General features: G+C 49.5%; 1 protein-coding gene across 7 annotated transcripts in view; it reads right to left on the bottom strand.

Moving 5' to 3' along the window:
* Positions 1-8,993, bottom strand: part of GAL3ST3 (galactose-3-O-sulfotransferase 3) — a 29,622-nt gene extending 20,629 nt beyond the window's left edge. For 3 of the 7 annotated variants that reach the window (XM_077919980.1, XM_077919982.1, XM_077919979.1), the window contains exon 1: positions 6,440-7,129. The gene's annotated coding sequence lies outside the window, so the exon portion shown is untranslated. Of the gene's footprint in view, positions 1-5,687; positions 6,059-6,439; positions 7,130-8,419 lie in introns of those variants that run through there. The other 4 variants (XM_077919981.1, XM_077919983.1, XM_077919984.1 and 1 more) reach the window with 2 other exon arrangements.
* Between the last annotated feature and the right edge of the window lie 5,787 nt (positions 8,994-14,780).

The following is a 14,780-nucleotide window of genomic DNA, read 5'->3' as shown; positions in this document are numbered from 1 at the left end:
ACCCCATTAGCTAAAGTGGTGCTTCAGGTTAAGAACAGTTTCAGGTTAAGAACAGACCTCCGGAACGAATTAAGTACTTAACCCGAGGTACCACTGCAAACTGCAAAAAATAAAAAGTGCTCAACTCTTAAAAGACACCCCCAGGAAAGTAATCAGGTTGGGGCACAGCACGGGGCCTTCTTGAGGTTGGTGCCTTAATCATTTAACTAACAATGCCATGTACACCCACCTCAAACATACTAATGCCTGACTCCACTGCTGAGGGTGTTATTTATATCTCAGCCATGGAATGGAATGAAAGGAAGGAAAAATCACGAAGGAAGAGTATACACGAGTAGCCAACCGTTGCAGGAAGAAGGTCAGGCGGGCCACAACTCAGAATAAGCTCCGGCTTGCCAGAGAGGTTAAAAATGATAATAAAGGTTTCTTCAGCTATGTTTGAAGCAAGAAGAACAAGCAAGTCCCTTGCACGGAGAAATGCTATTGGGTGACAGAGAGAATGCGGAGCTGCTCAACACCTACTATGCCTCTGTCTTCACCCAAAAGGAAAGCAATCCCCAACCTGGAGATAATAGAATAAATAATGCAAAGAGAGAACTGCAACACAAGATGGGAAAATAAGTGGCAAGGGAACTTTAAATGAATTCAAATCTCCAGGGCCTGATGAGCTGCACCCAAGGGTACTAAAGGAACTTGCGGATGTAATCTCAGAGTCTCTGTCTCTAATCTTTGAGAATTCTTGGAGAACAGGTGAGGTCCCTGCAGACTGTGGGCGGGCAAATGTTCTTACCATCTTCAAAAAGGGGGGAGAAGAAGACCTAGGTAACTACCAACTGGTGAGCTTGACATTGATACCAGGAGAGGTCCTAGAACAGATAATTCAACAGTCGATCTGTGAGCGCTTAGAAAAGGATGCTGTGATTACTAAGACCCAGCATGGGTTTCTCAAAAACAAGTCATGCCAGACAAATCTCATTTCGTCTTTTGATAGAGTTACAAGCTTGGTGGATCAGGGGAATGCTGTGGACATAGTGCATCTTGACTTCAGTAAGGCTTTTGACAAAGTCCCCTGTTATATTCTTGCAGAGAAGCTAATAAAATGTGGGTTGCATGAGGTAACTGTTAGGTGGATTTGTAGCTGGTTGACTGACCAAGCCCCCAAAATGCTGACTAACAGTTCCTCGCTATCCTGGAAAAAAGGGACAACTAGAGTGCCAAAGGATTCCGTCCTGAGCCTGTTTTGGTTCCACATCTTTGTACATGACCTTTGAGGAAGGTATTGAAGGAACGCTAATCAAATTTGCAAAAGACACCAAACGGAGAGGGGTAGCCAATGCCACGGAAGACAGAATTGGGATTCAAGATGACCTTAACAGATTGGAGAACTGGGCCAAAACATTTCAATAGGGACAAATGTAAGGTTTTACACTTAGGCAGGAATAACCAGATGCACAAACATAAGATGGGGACACCTGGCTTGCCAGTAGTACATGTGGAAAGGATCTGGGGGTCTTCGTAGGTCACATGATTAACATGAGTCAACAGTGTGATGTAGCAGCAAAAACAGCTAATGCTATCCTAGGCTGCATCAAAATAAATATAGTGTCCCAGTCAAGGGAGGTAATAGTCTTGCTCTGTTCTGCCTTGGTCAAACCACAGCTGGAATACTGTGTCCACCTCTGGGCACCACAATTTAAGAAGGATGTTGACAAGCTGGATGTGTGCAGAGGAGGGCGACCAAGATGATCAAGGGTCTGGAAACTAAGCCTTATGAGGAACAGTTGAAGGAATTGGGTATGTTTAGCCAGGCAAACAGGTGACTGAGAGGAGATATGATAGACTATTGCCATGTTCAGATTCAACCACATACCAGAAAATTTAGGTTGCATAATTATAGCTACCTAGGCGGTCCTGCACAACAAACCCACTTCCCACCCACCCCCCAAAAAATCAGGCTTTTTGTGATAAGGAAAGTGACAAAACACACACACCAAAAAGTGTGGGTTAATATTTGCTTTGATGCAATGCCATCTAACCTCTTTGCAAACAAATCAGGATGAATGCTCAACAAATACATCACTTGGAAGTGCCCAGTGTTAAACCTTTTTAGAGCATTTGCACCAATTTCTTTGCAGAGAGGTTAAATGACAATAAACATCCATCCTGAATGAATTCTAAATTGCTTGCGGGGTGTTTATATGTCTTCCTATTAAGCCTGCGCTTTTCCTAACTGCAAAAAGCCTGCTCATTTTTTCTTGAAGTGGATTTGTTGAACTTGGGAAAACCTAAATTTCTACTACACACCTTATCCCTCCTGCACAATACAGAGTCTGGAGGAGCCCTGAGAGTCTTGTGTGGAAAAAAACTGCAGGTTGTATCCAATGTTAATCCTGCTCAGAGTAGACACATTGAAATCAATGAGCGTTATTAAGTTAGGTCCATTATTTTCAGTAGGTCTGCTCTGAGTGCAACTAAGCTGAATTCAGCGCAAGAGCTCTTTCACACTAGAGGATGTGTGTTGCACTGAGAAGGCACTGGGTTCAGTCTGCAGCATCTCCAGTTAAGGGGATCAAGTAACAGATGATGGGAAGGACCTTTCTCTGTCTGAGATCCCAAAGAGCCGCTGGGAGCAGACAACTTCTCTCCTATGTTCCTATGAATCCAAAGTTGAGTCTCTCAGCTGAAGCATACCAGTAAACCCACAAGAAACTAGGGTTGCCAACTGTTTCTTCCTGTCAAGACCCCCATGAATTTCACATCTGTGTGACAGGCAGAAACTCACAGGTATAGCTTTCATCTGTTTTATGCCCATGCCAGCAAGATGTGGCAGCACCCATTGAATTATTGCCTGCTCTGCGGTTGTTAAAGGATACAGGGCCACAGCAAAAACAAGAGACACCTGTCCTGTATGGTTTCAAGTCTGTACCACTGCCTATCCTAAAGAAAAGTATAATCCCTGGTCAGAGAAGACAAAGCTGGCAGATCATGGAAGCACACAGAGCATAGAAGATGCTTTGTACCTTCCTAGGTTGAAACACAAATCAAAAACTAAGAATGCTGTGAAGGTATGCTTTCAACAGCGAACAGGGTGATCTGAAGGCCAGAGTTGCTAATTGGATTACTAGCCAGATAAGCCTTGTTGAAGGCATTAAATTCTGCCTCCATGCCCAGTCCCCCAAAGGACATAAATCCTATCATTCGTCTGGCCATTCCAGAACCTACCACAGGCTGCATCTGGGCTTGACACAACAGGACAGTCTTTGCCAACTGGATGTTTTGGACCACAGCTCCCATCAGCCCCAACCATTGCACTGAATGGCCACAACTGACTGCAGTTCACTGATTTCAAAGAGTCTGCTCTCTGAGTAGGGCTTAAGTTGACCACAACCCAATCTCTTTCCAGGATCCCTTCCTCCAGACATCCCCACGTTTGGAAACAGGTGCTGCGTCTAAGGCATGCATCAGATTAAGCCTTGGGCAGGCTGCTCATCTGCAATGTCAATTTATACTCCCCAAGGCGGATGGAGGAGGCGGGAAGGGTGTTAAAAACCCTAAAATTTCAGTAAAGAACAGGCTAAGTGCAGGTGTGGCCTGCAGGGGATAGTTTGCAGCTCAACGAAAGAGCACTGGCTCTGCATGCAAAAGGTCCCAGATTCAAGACTCCCTGCGGCTTGAAACTTTGGAGAGCTGCTGCCAGTCACTGTAAGACAAGACTGAGATAGATGGTTGGTCTGACTTAGCAGAAGGCAGCTTCCTATGTCCCAGTATCAGGCAAGTCCAAGCCACATCAGACAAACCTGCCCACAACATGGTAAAGTTAGAATCCAGCCATCCAAGGGGAATCAGTAGCTACACAAGCCAGTTGGGGAAACCTGGAAGAATTCAGGTTGCAGGGGCACCAACTGAGCATCGAAAGACTTGGCATCATCACACACAACGAGGAAGCGCTTCCCAATCAGCCTGAAATAATAATCCAGCCACTAGAAATATTAATCCGGCCGCGGGGAATATTAATCTGCCTCTGGCAAAGAGGAGCAACTGACCCAAATGAAGTCCCTTTTGCCTGTGGGATTATGTGGTGCAATTGGGGTGTGCAGGGGGGGGATAAAGGATAAAGCTTGTGAATGTGAAGGCACAGGAAGTTCCTGCCTTATTCTGATATAATGATAGGGGCACAGGAAGCTGCCCTAGATAGTCAGATGCTTGGTCCATCTAGGTCAGTACTGTCTCTGCACCAACTGGAAGTAGGTCTCCAGGTTTTCAGGCAGGAGACTCTCCCAGCCCAACTCAAAGATGCTAGGGATTGAATTTGGGGCCTCCAACGTGCAAGTCATGCACGCTCCTTTTCCTAAAAGCAAATTGAAGATTCCAGTCCTCATTGTTCTTCATAAAGGGCTAATTTAACTAGGAACATGGGAGGTTGCCATATACTGAGCCAGGCCCCTGTTTTTCCCCACCACCTTCCTTACTGCAAAAAGTCCTATGGGAGGTGGACTAACAGCACCAAATCCACTTCAGTTGCACAACCTGAACTGGGTAGAATATCCAGAACAGCGACTGTATTAACACACCTTGGTATTCAGTGATATAGCACCCCAGGGCACGCGCGCACACACACACGCACACAGAGACAGAATTTAGAAAGCATTTCTTAATGTTTCACTTTTGAATCCACCTTTTCACAGGATTTGTGTTTCCTATAGAATGGTCAGGGCTGATGGGGGCTGGGAGTCCAGCTAAATCTGGAGGGCCGCTAGTTCCTTTCATAGAGAGATATATATATATATTTTTAAATGACCACCAGCAATTAACAAAATGGAACAATCGTAGTGTTACTTATAGACAAGTATACGAAAGGAAAGAAGTAAGTCAGAGCTAGCGCAGCAAGAGGAAATCTCTCATCCATCAGGAAATGCAGCTGAGACCAGAGAGCCACTTCAAAACTGGGCAGCAGGTGGACAGAGGGCTTTATCCCTTGTATTAACAAGAGTAACACACTGAAACAAAAGGCCTGGGAATCTCTAAGGCTGAATTTCTCCCCTAGATCCCCCACACACACACCCGCCCCCCACTGCTAGGTTGGATTTCTCTTGAGAAGCCCCTGCATACTCATGATTTGACACAGAGGTTTCTCAGATTTCTCCAGTGTGTACAGCCACCTCCATTCTGGCAGCTACAAGCAATTTATGACACAGATCGTTCTATGCCAAAGAGTTATTAACTCCAACTCTGAAACGCCCACCCTTTTAAATAAAAAAGTAAATGCAATGGCATTCAGTGTCCTGACTCCTACAGCAAATTTAAGAGGATGTATCCGGTGTGAGGATGTATCGGGTGCACAGACTGGGAATGGGGGTAGTCAGCTAATCCTCCCTCCCTCCCTCCCCAGGAGTCAGCAGTGACTTATCTGGGTTCACAGTTTTGGGTTCTTTTCCACCCACCACGCTAAGGGTAGTGATGTTACCATTTGCACACACAAAAACCACCAATTCACTTGGGCCCATGCATCCGAATCCCGCCCCCCCCCCCCGACCAGCCTCACTGCATCTCCCGTCCACTTCAATGAGGCATGTGCGGGAAGCTCGTTCCCCGGGTGGATCGGGCCCTACAGAGCAGGTTCTCCCCCCCCCCCCCCGCGTCTCCCCCTCCGCCATCCTTCCTGGTCCACCCCAAATCCACCAACTCACCTCTGCCTCTCGGGGCGACAGGGAAGCCTCTGCGCAGGTTTGTGCGTCGAGAAACAGAATCCTAAAAATGTGTCCCCTCCCCCGAACCGCCTCTCAATCCCAGGGAATTCGATTCACAAATCTCTCGCTCCTAACTTATTTTGCAACCGTGGTTGTCCTTCCGAACAGCTTTACAGCTAGGAAGCAATCAGGCTAAAATAGTTTTTATAAAAAATGTAAAAACCAAATCAAGCAAATGAAATCCACAGCGCCCATCTCAAGCATGCTTACTCGAGAGCAAGTCACCTTCCTCTCCAAAGAACCAGATGGCATTTGAAGTATTTGGCTATTTTTTCTAGAGAGGAAGGAGAGATCCTCCTTTCTGTCCCCTTCTCTCCCCCCCCTCCCTGGAGCTTTCCCCTCGGAGGGAAAGATTCTCACACCACCTTGGCTTTCTGCCCGGGTCACCCTGTTCTCACGTTGAGCCACGCCAATGGAAACGCATTGGGATGCGTGCAGAAAGAAAGAAGGAGAGCGCCATGCCCTCGGACCCCCCCCCCACCCCAATAGGAACCACGCCAAAAAGGAGGAGGGGTAAGGAGAAGGGAAAAAGGAAAATCCTTGCATCAAGAAAAGACCCTATGCAATGGCTGGCTGGAAGAGGGGAAAGGGTTCCAGGACGGCGGGGGCCGGATATAGTGCCCCCCTCCCCACGGAAAAGCCAGCTTCTCCACCCGCCCCCGACTGGAGGACACCCCCCGTTCCCGACGCACCTGTCCCCCTCCCGGCGCCCGCGTCGCCGCGGCTCCCGCTCCGGCGCTCCGCCTTGGGGAATGCCTCGGGGGGGCTCGTCCCCCAGCGCCGCATCGCCCGGCCCGGAGCAGCGGCCAAGCCAGCAGCAGCAGCAGCCCTTCCTGGGAGCCGGGCAGAGGGCGCGTTGCGCGCAGCCTACGAGCCGGCGGCGTCCCGGCGCAGCGCCATGATGCGTCTTGGGGAGGCGGAGGACGGGCGCTCGCTCCCCCGACGGCGGCGGAGGCGCGGGGAGAGGAGGACGCGGCGGCGGCGGCAGCAGCAGACCAGCCAGAGGGCGCGTGCGGGCGATGCGGCTCTATACAGTATATACACACACACACATACACACACACCCTGGCACGTGTCGCCGGGTGGAGTGTGTGGATTGGGGGGGGGGGTCGGTTTCCCTAGGCGAAGATCCTGCACGTGCGCGCGCTCCGCGAAGGCGCGTGTTGCGCTTGGCACGCGTGGACGTGCCTGCTGCTGCGCCGCGGGTTGTATCCAACCGAGTTGTGCTCGCAGCAGAGCCGTTGGGATGGCTGGACTGAGGTGAGTCGATGGGTGCCCACTCGGGAGTTTGGCTAACGTGGGCTGCAACCCAGGGTTACGTCTTACGTGTGAATGCCCCCCCCCCCCGGCAGTCGCTTGGCCTTTGCTGGGCGTTATGCTCAGCGCGCGCGCGCTTCTGCGCCTTTTCCTCTTTGTGTGGACACGTGAGGGCGTGCATGATTCCCCGTCTTCAGAGGAAGAGCTCGGCTCACCGGTGCCCAGTTCAGTCTCCTCCTTTCCATTTCGCCCGGCGACTGGTTCCAGTGCCGAAAAATGGGAGAAGGCAAGGCAAGGCAAGAGGGCTTCACTCGGACGCTCTACTTCTGTTGATGCATCCTAAAATAGCATTAGCTTTTTTTGCTGCTGCATCACACTGTTGACTCGTGTCAAGCTTGTGGGCTACAACATCTCTGGCATCCCCACTTAAAAGGATCCAGAGGGCAGGCAATGGGGAAAGGCCTTTCTCTGCCTGGGACATGCTGGGTGGGTATAGGGCTGGGGCAGGGGGCTACCAGTCCCACCTTGGTTTGATGAAGCAGGACTTTTCTTACCCCCTTGTTGTTTAGTCGTTTAGTCGTGTCCGACTCTTCGTGACCCCATGGACCAGAGCACGCCAGGCACCACTGTCCTCCACTACCTCCCGCAGTTTGGTCAAACTCATGCTGGTAACCTCGAGTAGCATGTTGGACGCCTTCCGACCTGAGGGGCTCATCTTCCAGCGTCATAACTTTTATATGCCTGTTGTCTTTGTCCATGGAGTTTTCTTGGCAAGGATACTGGAGTGGCTTGCCGGTTCCTCCTCCAGGTGGATCACGTTTGGTCAAAACTCTCCACTATGACCTGTTCATCTTGTGTGCCCTGCTCGGCGTAGTTCATAGCTTCAATGAATTCTTCAAGCCCCTTCGCCACGGCAAGGCAGTGATCCATGAAGGGGTCTTACCCCCTTACTGAGAAGCAAAGTTCAGCTTACAAGCCTATGCATACAACCTGACGGCTAAACAGGAGCATTTACCAGAGCTCTGGTGCCCTTTCCACATGGCATGAGCATCTTCACGAGAGACACTCTTAGCCAGATGCTCCCAAGGTTCATCTTATAAACCCATTAAACCAGGGCCTTTAGTGTGCTGGTACCTGCCCTTGGGAATGCACCCCCAACACACATCAGGGGGACACCTACAACCATTGGGGCAAGTGGGGCCTTGCCCCACCAACCTCAGTCTGCCTTCTGCCAGATTTCCAACCCCCCCCAACTTGCCTGCCTTCTTACTTACAACCAGTTAGGGTGGCTCTGTCCTGCCATTAACTCTGTCTCCATCTACTGTTGGTCTTCCTGAATTTTGCCCCTGCTAGTCCCAGCCAATGGGCACCAGCCGCTCCTGGTCTTGGCATTTAACAGCCTGCAGAAAACTCACCTGATCTCGCAGCAGGCTTTCCCAGAAGAATGATCTAGCTGTGTTGATGCATTTGTGTTACAAGTATGTGTCTGAACGCACAGGTGTGCCCACCACTCATGTGTATTCATACACACACCGCAAAGATATTTTGCTAGAGTGATGAGGTTTGTCCATTAGGAATATGTGTTTACTCTCACACTTAAACTTCTGGCCACAAAAAGTTCTTACACCAGAGGAATAAAGGAAGCTTGGTTTATTACATGTAATGAAGGTAAAAGGGTTACGTTCCAGGTAAGGCTGGGTGATATATCAACATATCGTCCAAATCCAGTTTGAAGTCCATATTGCAATGTCGGTTTCATAGTTTCTGACCTGGCAATACATGGCGAATGATGATGTGTGCAAAAATTGCAGTGTGGGAGGAAACTGTGACGCCAGCCAGTGCCTCTGCATAGCTCTATCCTTGTTTTATACATGGTGATATATCCGTATTTCGCAATGTTTAGCTGGTGATATATCATGATTGAAAAGTAAATCCCAGCCAGGCGCAGTTCCAGGTTTTCACTCACATTGGCAGAGTGTGCATAAGCCTGCACTGTTATGCCCCCGTCTCATGTCCTGTTCTGGATCCATGCATGGTCACACATTCATGAGTTGCCTGTATAAATGCTGCTTCATGCAGCAAAATTACAATTTGAGCAAGCAACAGATCCTTCAATACAGGCACACTTTGATCCCTGATTATTCTCAAAATCCTACAGAGAATGAAAATTTTGCCGCAGAACTCAATAAATGGAGGGGAGGAAGTGTATACCTGTCCTGAAGGAGAAGCAGGTATGGATTCCTTGATGGCACCAAGTAGAATTCTCCTCGGAGTTTTGAGAGCCATCTAACCTTTGCAAATCTAGGGCTTTTGTACCATTTTTGCCAATGCGTTCAAATAGAGAAGGGAGCGGGGCTTTGAGATGACCAATTCCTATAATTCCAATAGCCCTGTGGTTCTGTTGAATGTATCCCAGAGTTTCCTGCCTTTTCTCCACTTTCCCCATAATTCACAGTGAGCGATGACTAAACTGGCCGCCTTGTCTGCCTCCTGCCTCAAAGTTATCCCACCATTATCTTGACGGCCTCCATTCAAGTGTTAAGTCAATTTTAATGGTAGCTAGGTTAACATGCGCTGATCCTTATACAAACAAGGATGTCTCCTGAATGCCTTGCAGGACCTGTTCTTGAGATTAGACTCATACCAGGGTCAAGACAGTTAATAATGGAGGGTCTCCTGTCATACGAAGTTATGTCAAACTTTTTACTCATGCCGTGATCTACAGTAATAAACCAAAGTTCAGATTGACACACTGCCTATTCACATATTTGATTTGGATATCTTTTTATGGGTCTTGTACATCATTTATGAATGTGATTTGACGGCTCAATAATATAATAAGTTTCCTACAGTGTTGCAGCTCTTGCCACCGCAAGATTGTGCGCCTCCACGATAGGGAGGAGGGTGGACTTTCCTGCCCCCAGCAGCCCAGCTGCCCTTCCTGCCATCTCCTTTCAGCTTAAACCTGACTGCAGCTGCTCTGCTCCTCAAATCTCACGTTTCCCTCCTCGCCCCCTTCCCTTTCCCTTCCCAGAGTGGCTAAGTGGAAATGCTTCTTGAAATGGTTGGAATTTGATATTTTTTAGGAATTCGTTACTGAAAGCCCAAGCTGTAAATGCACAGTGAAGAACACAGTTGCCAAAAGGCAGAGTAAAGTAATACTAACCATCAGGCTCTTTCTATGTCCCAGTGCAGAGACTGGGGACAGCTTCTCCTCTGAGCCACGGCCAGTGGGACAATGGATATAAATTTCACCTATCTACTGTGGACTGGTTTCTTCATCCACTCATGGTCCCCTCTCCACCCTCCATCCAGACAAGCAACAGGCATGGTCAGAGAAACACCTGAAGTGCAAATCAGGACTGGTGAGGGTCTGGGAAGAGTTCTGAGGGCCAGGTGGAAAGACTTGGAGGGCCACATTCAGCCTTCAGCAGTGGCTTAGCATGGGCTGGGGCACAGGGGCAGTTGTCCCAGGTGCAAAATGTAAAGGGGCGCAGATATTTCCTTCACATCCCACCCCCCTGTCTCCTGCCTCTGAAACTTTGCTAACAGTTCCGTGCTGGCTCCTCCTACCCAGGTGGCCAATTGATGGCCCTGCCTTTAAGGCTGGAGCACCCAAGCAGACTTGGCTAGGACTGAACTGGCTCACTACTAGGCCTGGATCGAGTGGGCAGCAGGGCGGGGAAGAAGAGAGGAGCTTCCATGCTTGAAGCTAGAGTGGCTGACATGCCATGCCCGTTCCTGCCTTGCCACTCTGTGCCTTCAGGGGGCTGGAGGTGATTGTGTGCCAGGTGGCCAAAGGCAAGGGGGCAGGAAGGTGGGCTGCGCTAGCCTGTTCCGCTCAGGGGGGTGACCTTCTCAGGAGCTCTCGGCCAAGGGGCCTTGGCAGGTCCCTAGATGGAGGTGCATGGCAAACCCAGGAGCTGCCTTCAGGGCTGACAGGTGACCGAAGCTGCCACTACCACCACTTTTTAGGGGGTGCAATATTGACTTGCCCTGGGCGCTTTCAACCCGTGCTATGCCACTGACTTTCAAGCCTAAGGTTTCCCTCCCCTGACCTACTGTAGCTGATTCTGCTTTCTTTCTCCTCCTTCCCTCAGGTTGAATGCCCCTCTGCTGGCATTTGTGCATTCACATAAAATAGTTATAGCTGGCCACATAAAATGGGTGGGGATCCTATGGACTTTGTCCCCACCTTTTCTGCCTGCAGTTTTTAAACATAATTCCTTACAGCAGGTGTTCTGTTTGCAGACAACCCTGTTGTTCCTTCCATCTTCTTCTTTCGCCAAATACTGTTTCATTGTTAAAAGAAGGTTATTCCCTGACAGAGAAGAGGTGGAGGGGACACAAAGGGTTATACTGAACTAAGCCCTGCTCAGAGTGGACCCAAAGAAAGCAATTGCCACAGATCAACCCTGCCAGTTATGGGGTGAGTCTGTGAGCTTCTTGGGATACTGGGGAGAGTCCTGGACGAGGTGCAGAAGTGTCATAAAAAGAAGAGGTTACCAATTATGGCATTGATATATGTGTCTTTATTAGTCCTTAGTACCATGCTTTATCAAAGGGATGCAGGTGGCACTGTGGGTTAAACTATAGAGCCAAGGACTTGCCGATCAGAAGGTCAGCGGTTCAAATCCCCGCAACAGGGTGAGCTCCTGTTGCTCAGTCCCTGCTCCTGCCAACCTAGCAGTTCGAAAGCAGGTCAAAAGTGCAAGTAGATAAATAGGTACCGCTCCGGCGGGAAGGTAAACGGCGTTTCCGTGCACTGCTCTGGTTCGCCAGAAGCGGCTTAGTCATGCTGGCCACATGGCTTGGAAGCTGTACACCAGTTCCCTCGGCCAATAAAGCGAGATGAGCACCGCAACCCCAGAGTCGGTCATGACTGGACGTAATGGTTAGGGGTCCCTTTATCTTTACCTTTTTACCATGCTTTATCACACTTTTTCTGTATTAAATGGTATAGATCCAGGTAGGTAGCCGTGTTGGTCTGACGCAGTCAAAATAAATTAAAAAATTCATGCACTTAAAAGCTTATACCCAGAACAAACTTAGTTGATCTCTAAGGTGCTACTGGACAATTTTTTAATGTACGCGATATAGAAATGATCCTTTAAGAATAAACCTACATCCCTTCATTTCAATGGGTCTACTTTGAGTTGGACTTAGCTGGCTACATCCCAAAGTGGATAGGGTTGCCCTCATCCAGATGTACAGCCTGCAATTTCTCTCCCTCCCTCCCTCCTGGGAATCAGACACCCCTTCTCTCAATAAGGCCCTTCTCTCCCCCCCCCCCCAAGATGGGGAAAGTCTTGGAGAATTGGAGCAGAAAATGCCACTTCCCCTCCCCTCCCCATCTCCGCCAGCCTCTCCTTTGTCCCAGCAGCCGGACACCCATTGTGTGCTGGGGTGAGGGGGCAGGGGGCTGACCTGTCTAGGAGGGGACAATAGCATGCATGCTGGAACTTGAGAGGTCCCCTTTGTTCCTCCTCGCCTCCCACCCCCAAGCCCCAGCCCTTCCTCCCATCTCCCCCTCCCCTCCCGGGGCGAAGGGCAGAAGCTTGAGCCACAAAGCAGCGATTGTGGCTGCGTCCCATGAGAGCGAGAGCAGAGAAGACAGGCGGATGCTGGCCTTAAAAGCAGCCTGGGACAAGTCTGCCGCTGGCGGAAAACACCCACACAGCTGGCACACAGTGTCATAAAATCAGACAGGGGAGAGAGGTGCAACCACAGCTGGGGCGCTGGCCCTGTCTCAGCCCAGCCAGCACACACATATTTTTGCTTCCAGCTTAGTGTGTCAATTTTGTTTTCGAAAAGCAGGTTCCGGCCAGCATGCCCAATGGTCAGGGATGACGGGCATTGCAGGGGGCTGGACTAGATGTCTCTCAGTGTCTCTTCTACAATTATGATTCTAGTCACCCCCTTTCCATACGTTATTTCTCTTCTACACAGCTGCTGCAAGTACGGCAGCTGTCCTCTTTCTTTACCTGTTTTGAGAGTGTTCAAGAGCATTGGTACCTTTCCATAAGCCTTACAACAATCTCAGAAGGTTGACCAGTCCCCTTCCATGCCGGTGGCTGAGAGAATAAAAGCATTTGGACCCAAGACTGCTCAATGCAGGGCTGCTGAGCCCCCCCCCCACCAGCCAGAGGGCTGGCCAGAAGTTGGATGGCCATCTGTCATAGATGCTTTAGTTGAGATTCCTTGCATTGCAGGGGGTTGGTCTAGATGAATCTCTGGGTCCCTTCCAACTCTACAATGCTCTAAGCCAGGGAATGGGGTGCAGGTATTGAGGGCCACAGCAGTAGCAGAGCACTTGTTTTGCAGCCAAAGCTGCCAGTTTCCAGACACGGCCTGGAGAGTCTTGTCTGAAACCCAGGAGAGATTTTACAATTCGGTGCGGCCAATGCTGGATCAATACGGACCAGTTGTCTTGAGTTGGCATAAACCGGTTTCCTATGTATTTACAAACCACCACCCCCAGGCACCCACTTATGGACCTCTTCAGCTCCATTAAAGGGTGAAGCTGCCTGACCCAGCTTCGCCCCCCCAAACAAGAGATTTCCTGTGGCAAAAGCTTCTGGTGAGCGATGTGAATTTGCTGGCCCCTGGTGGTCACAGTCCAAACTCCCTTCACTGAGAGATCCAGGACTTCTGACAACCGCAGGTACCAGCATCTGCTAGCTAGTCAATTCCTGGTTTCTATCAGACATTTCAAAACGCTTTAGCAGCATGTTTGCATTCACAACAAACCTGAAGGTGTTTGTCATGAGGAGTGTCAGCTGCCTGGGGCTATGGCAAAGGTGGAACCTGGGGCAGAGACCAGAGCGCCTATTTGCTGCACAAGACTGAGAGCATTGCAAAGCTTGGACAACAGACCAGTAGAGAAAGGGCAATATCGTTGTCACGGCCTACCTCCCAGGGCTGTTGTGAGGATAAAATGGAGCGAGGAAGAATCACGCAGGCCACCTTGAACTCCTTGGAGGAAAGGTGGGGTATAAATGTACGATTAATAAAAGAAAATTCCACTTTCTTGTTTTCAAACAGCTCTAAGTTAAGCTCACCTTCCCCCTCGTACAATCACAAAAAGAAAGGAGTGTTCCTGGCACTGAACATTACCTCAAATCCCCTTATATGCACCCGAACACTTAAAGAGACTCACCTTACGTGGGATGTGAATGTGTCCGAGATGGGAAAAGGAGGAAACGACAGCAACGGCAGACATGCAGAGGGTCTTGATAAAAGGTATTAATCCAGGGTTCCCCAACGTGGTGCCTGTGAGCACCCCAGCAACTGACACCCCCAGCCCTTGGCACATGTCAAGGCCCCCACCCCTTGATAAAATAAATATACAGCTTGGTATTTTTTAAAAAACCTCAAAAGTGGTTTACAAAAAAAACCTGTTTAAAATTCTTGTTTCTCGTTTCTACTTTGGGGGGGCTATGGGGTTGCCTGGTTTTTTGTGGCGGTGGGGAAGCGGCCAGATTTTTCAATCAGTTTTCTTTGTTGTTGTTTTTTGGGGTGGCGGACACATTTGCCTGCTCTTGGGGAGGCCCCCGAGTATCAGCAGTGAGGTAGGTATTTTGTGTCCAAGGCAGTTTTAAGATTACCAAATGAGATCCCCTGAAATCAAACAGAAGCTCACAAGCAGCCAGGCAGAGAATTGGGCTGCGCGCGCGCACACACACACACACACACACACAGCAGCAGCAGAAGGGACTACTATGAGCAGGAATGCACAAATCCAGTTATGGAAGCAGCTTGACACAGCATTAGAAG

The sequence above is a fragment of the Podarcis muralis genome, chromosome 16 (assembly GCF_964188315.1).
Source record: "Podarcis muralis chromosome 16, rPodMur119.hap1.1, whole genome shotgun sequence".
NCBI lineage: Eukaryota > Metazoa > Chordata > Lepidosauria > Squamata > Lacertidae > Podarcis > Podarcis muralis.
Note: the sequence above shows the minus strand (reverse complement) of the source record. Positions and strands in the feature narration are given on the sequence as shown.